The following is an 8,321-nucleotide window of genomic DNA, read 5'->3' on the forward strand; positions in this document are numbered from 1 at the left end:
GTTTGGTTTCATTTACCACAGTAGATATCAGAGGCTATTTGCAAAATTCAGGTCTGCATCTAGGTTTAGACTCCAGCCCCTTTAAAAGTCAGGTGTATTTGGTTTGGGTGGAGGAGGAAGAGGGTTATCTCATTATATCAACAGTCAGAATAAAGGATGATGGAAAACAGTATGTTTTGAATGGTCATACCCTACTGTCCTCTGCAAAAAGAAACAAAAAAACCCAACAACAACAAAAAAAACAAACAAACAAAAAACCTCAAACCTCCATGTTGTTCTCAAAAACAAACCAGGAAAGCCAACAAAAAAGTCCACAACATTGTCCAAAATAAGCTGTGCAGTCATCACCAGCTCTAATTACTTGAAACATATTTGTTTATACAACAGTATGCAACAGGAGAACTCCTCACCACCCGAAGATAACCTCCTTGATCTCCTTCAAGTCTTTTGTGGAGCCTGGACCACACGAGAGCGTGCCAGTTGGAAGCCCTGCTTCCTGCGTAGCAAGGGTTTATAAACAAGCCTCCGATAGTTTGTCTTCAGGCAATAAAAATGACTGTGATTAAAATGCTGAGAGAGTAGAAACCATACTGTAAAAATAACAGCTAGTGAACAAAAAAAATGGCACCTAGGGAGAAACAAAGTAGGGAAGGATGCAGGGGCTGGCTCAGGTCCAAACTTAGATAGGAAAGTTCAGGTCAAGGATTGGGTCTGAAATGCTTCTGGTCTTTGCAGGAACCAGCTTAGACAAGCTTCAAACAGCTTGGCAAGGAGGGAGGAGTTTCAGCTACAGACAACCACTTGGATGGAAAACGGAATTTTCACAGAATTTGCTATTCCATTTGGGTAAAGGGAGAACTGGGAGCTTTGCGTGGCTGCACAGCCCCACAGCTTGGTTGTTTCCAAAGCCAACCTTGAGTGCAAGATAAAAAGCTCTATGAAGTGTTGCTGGTTTACCATCAACCCACAGTAATAGTGTACTATGGACTGCAATTTTCCTGCACCTACTGCTGCACGATCACTGCTGTGCATTTCCCCCATAATACCCACGTCTTTGTGAAAGACATCACCACCATATCAGCTGAAGGAAATAGCAAAAGGGACAAAACAATTTGCACAAGAAAGGAATTCTTTGGCATAACAGGGCAGATGCCAGTTCTAGGACCACTGCTCTAGTAGCCACTGGATAAGCTTACTCTCATCATGTCTGTTTTGCTATCAGACTCATCAACAAATCCTTTCACTGGAGGGAGTGGGTTGTTCCCACATTGCTCCCATTGGAGCATCTCCCTTATGAGGAAAGGCTGAGAGAGCTGGGACTCTTTAACCTGGAGAAGAGAAGGCTGAGGGGAGACCTTATTATGGCGTACAAGTATCTAAAGGGTGGGTTGAAGGAGGATGGAGCCAGCCTCTTTTCAATGGTTCCCAGTGACAGGACGAGGGGTAATGGGCACAAGTTAGAACACAGGAAGTTCCGTTCAAATACACGGAAACACTTCTTTACGGTGAGGGTGACAGAGCACTGGCACAGGCTGCCCAGGGAGGTTGTGGAGTCCCCTTCTCTGGAGATTTTCAAGACCCACCTGGATGCAGTCCTGAGTAATGTGCTCCGGGCAATCCTGCTTTAGCAGGGGAGTTGGACTAGATGATCTCTAGAGGTCCCTTCCAACTCTGAAAACTCCGTGATTCTGAGATTCCAGTTATAAGTTACCCTGGAAAGTTTGCTGCACAATCCATGCAGTTTTTGTGTTTTGACAAATGTCACACAGCCATACTAGTTCTTTTATGCCACCCCAATATGCCATGGGGCTAGGCCTTCCAGCCACCAGAAGAGGTCAAAGAGGTGCTGTGACATGCAGTTTAGAAAAGGAAGTACTTTTGACAGATGCAGGAGATGCTAGGCAAAAGTGATTGAGCTTACTTGGTTATGCAGGTGGGTGAAGAAGGCAAGCAAACTTACATCATGCTTTTAGTTCAGTTCCCTCCGAGTTCTGGGGTTTGAATTGCAAAACAAAACTCAGCCCAAATAACATGCTGCTGCTAGAGTTCCACCCAGTACTGTGAATGAGCACAAACTCATTCACCCAGCATCCTCGCCCTGCTGGGCTGGACCTTCTGCTTTGTTACAAAACAGCCACCCAGGTTCTGGTTCGGATAGTTTTGCAGCACCCTCCCTGCTATCAGAGATGAGCCCTAGCTTGCCTCAAAGCTCGCAACACCCAGATCCCCTTGGATGCCTCAGACCTGAACCTGAACTCTGCAGCTCAGTCCTCCCCAGCTGAAAACTAGGGGAACCAGTGTCACCACAGAATGAAATACTGCTGCCAGCAGCCCCTACAACCTGCCGGGCAGCTTAGTGCAACTGCACAAGGGCTCGGGAAGCACTTACAGCTGAATCTGCGTGGCGCAAAGGGGTTCAGACTGTCACCAGAGACTGAGCAAACCTCTCTGTAAAGATGTATACAGGCCTTTTAAGAGCTCTCGATATGAACTTAATCTGCCACTAGGCACTAAGTCTGCAGGGCAGAAGTTAAAGGCTAGCAAGAGGCCCTTGCAACAATAATGTGTGTATTAATCCAGTGAAAACACATAACCTGCTAAGCGTACAGAGAAGACAGCACAGGCTACAAGACAAACTGCCAGAAAACGTTGTCAAACGGCTGAGAAAAGCAAATGCATAATTTGGCTTCCTTGCTGAAGACTGAAGAACTGTCCTAGTGTCCCTTCTGGCTGTTGGAGGTAAGTGATATGCTGTAGGCTGGTGATCCCTCATTTGAAACAGAAAAAAATGCTACCTAATAGGATGACAGTTTACCAGGATTTGGGATCCACAGCATTTTAAGGGAGACTTCTGTGAGAGGCATGGCTCCTGCTGCCGTCTTCAGCGGACCGGAGAACTCCGCTGTAGCTGGAAAGCACTGCCTCACACCAACACAAGCTGGGAGCGATCAGCTGTTAAGCAGTCACCTGAGTAGCAGTTTCTCCCAGCTCCGCCTGATCTGCTGACCCATTTAAACTCTTGTGCGTAAGAGAAAGTACAACCTTGCCCATCTGCCTGGAACAGTTGCTGACCCTGGTCCAAGCAATTTTGTGGAATTCAGGACCTGCTAAATAAAACACTGCAGGCGAAAAACTTAGGGCTTAGCTATGCTTACCAAAGTCCTAAGGAAATTAATGGCAGTTACAGCATGCAATCAACAAAACATGCATCCTCACCCGCACATAAGCATCCCCAGCCCTTTGCACCCTGTAACTGCCACTTACACTCAGGCAAAACGGACGCAAAACTTGCATGCTGTGATTTGTGGCGTAAATGCCAAACTGGGAGTGGGACACGAGGATTATGCTGAGTGATCACTGGATTGCTTGTGGCAGGAGAACCCAGGCTCTGTTCCTATACTACAAAAGAACGTCAATGACACTTTGTATAACAAGTTTAGTAAGAACCACCCTTACTGATCTAACCAGCACCTCGTTCAGCAAAAGGCACCACTGGCTGTGAAGGTAACAGAATACCGCCCTATCAATATTAAAAGCTTTTGTAATGGCACTAGCTGTTTACCAGTGTTCTTAACCTTTGTGCTGTAGAGCTTAAATTAACCTTAAGGTACAGACAGGGCCAAATGATCTCCTATATGACATGCAAGGAAGCTAATTTTTGTAAAATTCTCTCATTTTTCTTCAGACACAAAATACTCAGATATTTAGCATAATCTCTGGGCCAGCACCTGAGTTTACTGCCTCTTCCAATGACAGTGATTTGGTAGGTTATCGAGGGTAAAAAAGGAAAGGTAGGAGTGTGTCAAGAAGTGAACTAGCAGAAGCAGGGAAAAAAAATAAAAAAAAAATCAAAAAAAATCAGACTGTGCTCTCTCTCCATCTCAGTATTTTCCTGCAATGCTTTTCCCTGCGCCCTAAATGCTAAAGACAAGTGAATATCACATCAGGCTACCCACAGCTGATCCTTTGTTCTCCAGGAACAGAACTACAGAGCCAAAAGAAGCAACACCTCTTCCCGTAGACAGGCCTGGACATTCATGGAAATTAAGTCCCAGAAGTTCTGTCCAATGTACTTGCTGTGTATGTCATTAATAAGTAGAGATCCAGCCCAAAACACCAGGCTGAGGAGAAATTTGGATTTGACTAACTTGGCCAGCTGGCTGGAATTATTAACCAGTTACATCTGTAACTATAAAAGCTAATGAGAGGACAATCATATCTCACTGACTTTCAGCTGTGAACTTTGCCTTTGAGAGTTAAAGAGGGTTTAAGTTCCCTCTTCTCGCTGATTCCTCTCCCTCAAACTGCGGCTGCCAGAGAGTTTTGAAGGCCCCACTGACTTGAAATCTGTTCTCTAAGGGCAACACTTGGGTATAGGTGTATTGAGAGGAACCGTGCTTGAACCTCTTCAAGGAGACAAATACAAAAACTGATCTTCCCCCATCCCCTCTCATCACACCAACATTTCTTGTCAGAGCAAAGAAACAGCAACTGGATGACTAAGTAATGATGATGACTGCTGCTCAGTGCACTGCTGGGCTCTGATTAGATTCTTCTTGGCTTCTAACCAGATTAAAAAAAAAAAAAAAGGCCATTTAGAGAGGCAGGACTGGCCTATTAGCGTCAGTACAGGACTCAGTCAAGATGCTCCTGGGTCATTGTCTCTATCCAGAAAGTCCAGACCCTTCACTGTGGTGACTTGGAATGAAGTAAACAAAGACGTTGTCCATCAGGCCATGAGATGCTCCCACGACCCTTTGTGTCAAAAGTTCCTTAGCCCAGAAAACACAGCTCAACAGGCCTTGGGGAACATCCACCTCTGGAAGCCTGGGGGCGTTGAAATTTTCACATCCTATACTAACTGCCCTGTACTGAACAGGCCGGAGCTATGAATCTATGAGCAGATTGTGAAGACATTAAGGACAACATTTGAAACACACTGTCCTTTCCAGCATCTCTGCCTCATCGACTCTCCATCTGTTCCCAAAAGTTCAATGGAAAAAATGAAAACTTCATCTTCCCTCTTTCTATAAACTCTCAGTGTTACTGCTCTCATTTCTGGCACAGTGCTGCACCATTTAAACCTCTTTTATAGTCTAAGATGGGCAGAGCCAGTGCGGAGCTGGTGTGACCAGCTGGCTGTAGCCAAAATGACATTCTGGGCAACATCTTCTAGAAGACATCCTGCTCTGCCTCAGGGGAAGCAGTGAAAGGAGGACTCATTGCACCTTATAGCAGCCTGAGTAACCTTCAGCATTCACTTGAAGCAATGAATTCAGGAACTGAGCAAGGCAGTAGCTATTGACCATCGAGCCCTGGGAAATCTGGCCATCAGCAAGAACAGCAACTCTTTAGCAACCTCTGCAACAGTACTCTGCATGCACTAAGGGCAGTTTTTCTCCTCTGCGGGAGAAAAAATTAGAGAGTCTTGGACCCCCTTGGTGGCGTTGTCCACACTTTGCTTCCTCCACCTATGAAAGCAAAAGATAAAGTCAAGATTTCCCCACTGTGTTTTCATAGACTTACTTTGTTTCCTGGTGCACTTGCTAGATATTCCCCTCCCCACCCCCCCGTGCCAATGCCTTTGCTCCAGCTTGTCAGGCCTGGAACCCTTGATTCTCTGCTAAGGGCCAGACGCCGGGACTAAAGGTCTGAAGTGAATAGTTGATCTGCAGCACGCATTGCAAGTCACATTAAAACCCAACACAATGCCTTAATTAGATCTTAAAAAACAAGAATGCAAAACAGTGTGGTATACAAGCACTTCTCAGCATTCCCATGAGCCTCCAGCTAAATGAAGAGTCATCAGACTACAGAAAAGCAAATATTTTCTGTCATATAAAGAGCCATTTACAGCTCCACCAAAGCTGGAATGGGGGTTAAAGAGAAAGCCATTCTCCTCCAAACTTCTATAGGGGCTATCCAGGCCGTGGTACTCAATGATACACACTCCTTGAAGCCAGTAGCATTGAGCAAGCATCAGGGATAAGGGAAGAAGGAATCACTTGGTTGATGACATAGGTCAGCCACAGTGCAAGCATGAAGCACTGCGACTCCCAGGCATGAGTCTGAGAACCAAGGCTTCTTGTAGATGCTCCTTTTCCAGATCAATGCCCGACTGTGCCTTCTGGCTGGAGAACCAAGTTCCACATTCCCTTCCCTCTAAAGCAGTGAAACGGAGGAGAAGGAGCTTCCCTCCCTTTTGCAGCCAAAGTACAGGCTCCTGTTCAGGCCTGGTGTAAAATGGCCCATCTCTAGAAGAGACCAAGTAATTGTGCCATTTCAACAGTAGGGTCATGTGATTTTGCTTGTAAGGCAGCAGGAGGAAAATGACATAAAACTTGGCTTGATACATCCCCAAAGCTTCTTCAGCTTCCTCTCCAACAGCCTGTACTTTCATTCTTCAGAGAGGACTAGTTCATAAAAGACACAGTGCAGTCAGGCTGTCAAGAGCCTCTGCATGTTCAGCATACAAGAGACTGGTGCAGCCTTACTTTAAGGGCTCTGTATAACTGAAGGAGAGAGATGTAAGCAACCCTCGAGAATCACAATGTCAGTATGGATGTGACTCTGGCATGAAGACAAACATCAGGTACAGTGTTACATAGGAAAGGAGTTGAGATGATCACACGGAGCTGAAATTCAAGACCACTAGAGCACCCACACAGAGAAAAGGAGAGGAGAACAAGGAGAGACTGCTCCCTTGCTGCTTTCAGCCTTTTTAGAAACAAAGAAGTAGCCCGACAGAGTTGTATTTGCCATTTCTGGGATGCCAGAGATTCAGTCTTCTGTAACTGCCACTTTGACCTTTACCTTCCTGATCACAAACAGGCTCCATATCAGAGTCGTCCTAAGGGGAAAAAATGGTCTCAAGAGCTTGACGCAGACACAATTGAGGCTGAGGTGCCCAAGACTTCTGCTTCAATGCAAAGTTCTCAAAGGCTGAGGCACTTCTGCCTCAGGCAACTAGGAATATCAAACCTTATCTCAGAACTGTCAAGCCTCTTTCAAGCCAGGACTTAATCTTAGACCAAATGGTACCAAAGACCCCACACCGTCTCCTCTAAAGAAAGCAAATCAGCTTCACCAGTATTTGCAGCTGTCGTGTCTGCAGCTATCCTAAATCTAGCCTGAGTATCCCCTTGGGGATCTCACCTAATCTTATGTCATCAACTCCGTAACTCTCCCACAAAGCCTGATCTAAACCTACGCCAAGTCAAGTCATACATCCCGACACCTACTCAAACCTAACCCAATGGCCCCTTACAGATGAGGCAATGAACCCAGCTCACTCTTGCCTTGCAGGCAAACACCAGTGCAAAACCTGGTAGGATCTGTAGCCTATTCAAGGCCAACTGCTAAACTTTGGTCCTTATCCTAAAACCTAACCCTCACTCCAATTCCAAAATCCCACTACCTCCATATGTTTCTGACCTAGACTGAGGCACAAAATATCTACTGGCACAAGCATCAAAAATCCCAGAGAAGGATGTCACAAATGCAGGTAATAAACAAGGAACACAGCTGATGGTGGCAAAGGTGAATTTAATCCTTACTGGGACTACTATGTTTTATCTAATGCATCCACGATTCACTATAAAAACAGCACTTAGAGCTTAATCCTCTTTTGAGAGCTAGAGCTTTTGACTGGCTCACCTACCAAAAACCCTCATATGATACAGTAGGCTGCTACTAGGAAGAAAAACACCTTTACTGCAAGTGATAAAGATAGATGTGATTTTGGTGCCCCAAGTCAGGATGAGGTCTCCCAGTGACGTGCTCCTTCCCCTTTCTTCAGGGTACTTACACCAGTCAGGTGGCTGAAGGCTTCAGGCCCAGCTTAGGAGGACAGGATCCTCTGACAGTGACTTCCACTCTGTCTTCTCTTCACGTGCAACTGCTACATAACAATACATACCTACAAAAGTCAAAGAGGAAGAAAATGTTATTAATGCCACTAGTCCTGCTGTACAACACAATTACTGAGATGGCTGTACAAAAGCAATCAGCCATTCATAGACGTAACGTTACTTTTAGATGAAGCCGTTCCCACTGCTCACCATGCAGGAAACATAGTATAAACAGCAGGCTGACCAGACCCACATCCTAGCATCCCCTACGTGAGAACCAATATTTACGGCTGTCTCCAGGGAAGGCTGAAACCACATCCGTTTTCCTGCTTTACTGCTAGAGATTCCCCCCCAAGCAGCAAGCACAACTGAACAGCACAAATACTCACACCTCCCTACAACCTACAGTCTGTTTACTAATGTAAATCACTGCTGATTTTAGCTTAATTTAGTATACTGGTTTGCAATATA

At 45.5% G+C, this 8,321-nt stretch overlaps 1 protein-coding gene across 1 annotated transcript in view; it reads right to left on the minus strand.

Annotated features, from left to right (window-relative positions):
• Positions 1-7,918, minus strand: part of SORBS1 (sorbin and SH3 domain containing 1) — an 89,792-nt gene extending 81,874 nt beyond the window's left edge. The window contains exon 1 of the mRNA XM_082486082.1: positions 7,808-7,918. The gene's annotated coding sequence lies outside the window, so the exon portion shown is untranslated. The remainder of the gene's footprint in view (positions 1-7,807) is intronic.
• Positions 7,919-8,321: the final 403 nt, after the last annotated feature.

Source organism: Vanellus vanellus (assembly GCF_965231255.1).
Source record: "Vanellus vanellus genome assembly, chromosome: 7".
Classification (NCBI taxonomy): Eukaryota; Metazoa; Chordata; class Aves; order Charadriiformes; family Charadriidae; genus Vanellus; species Vanellus vanellus.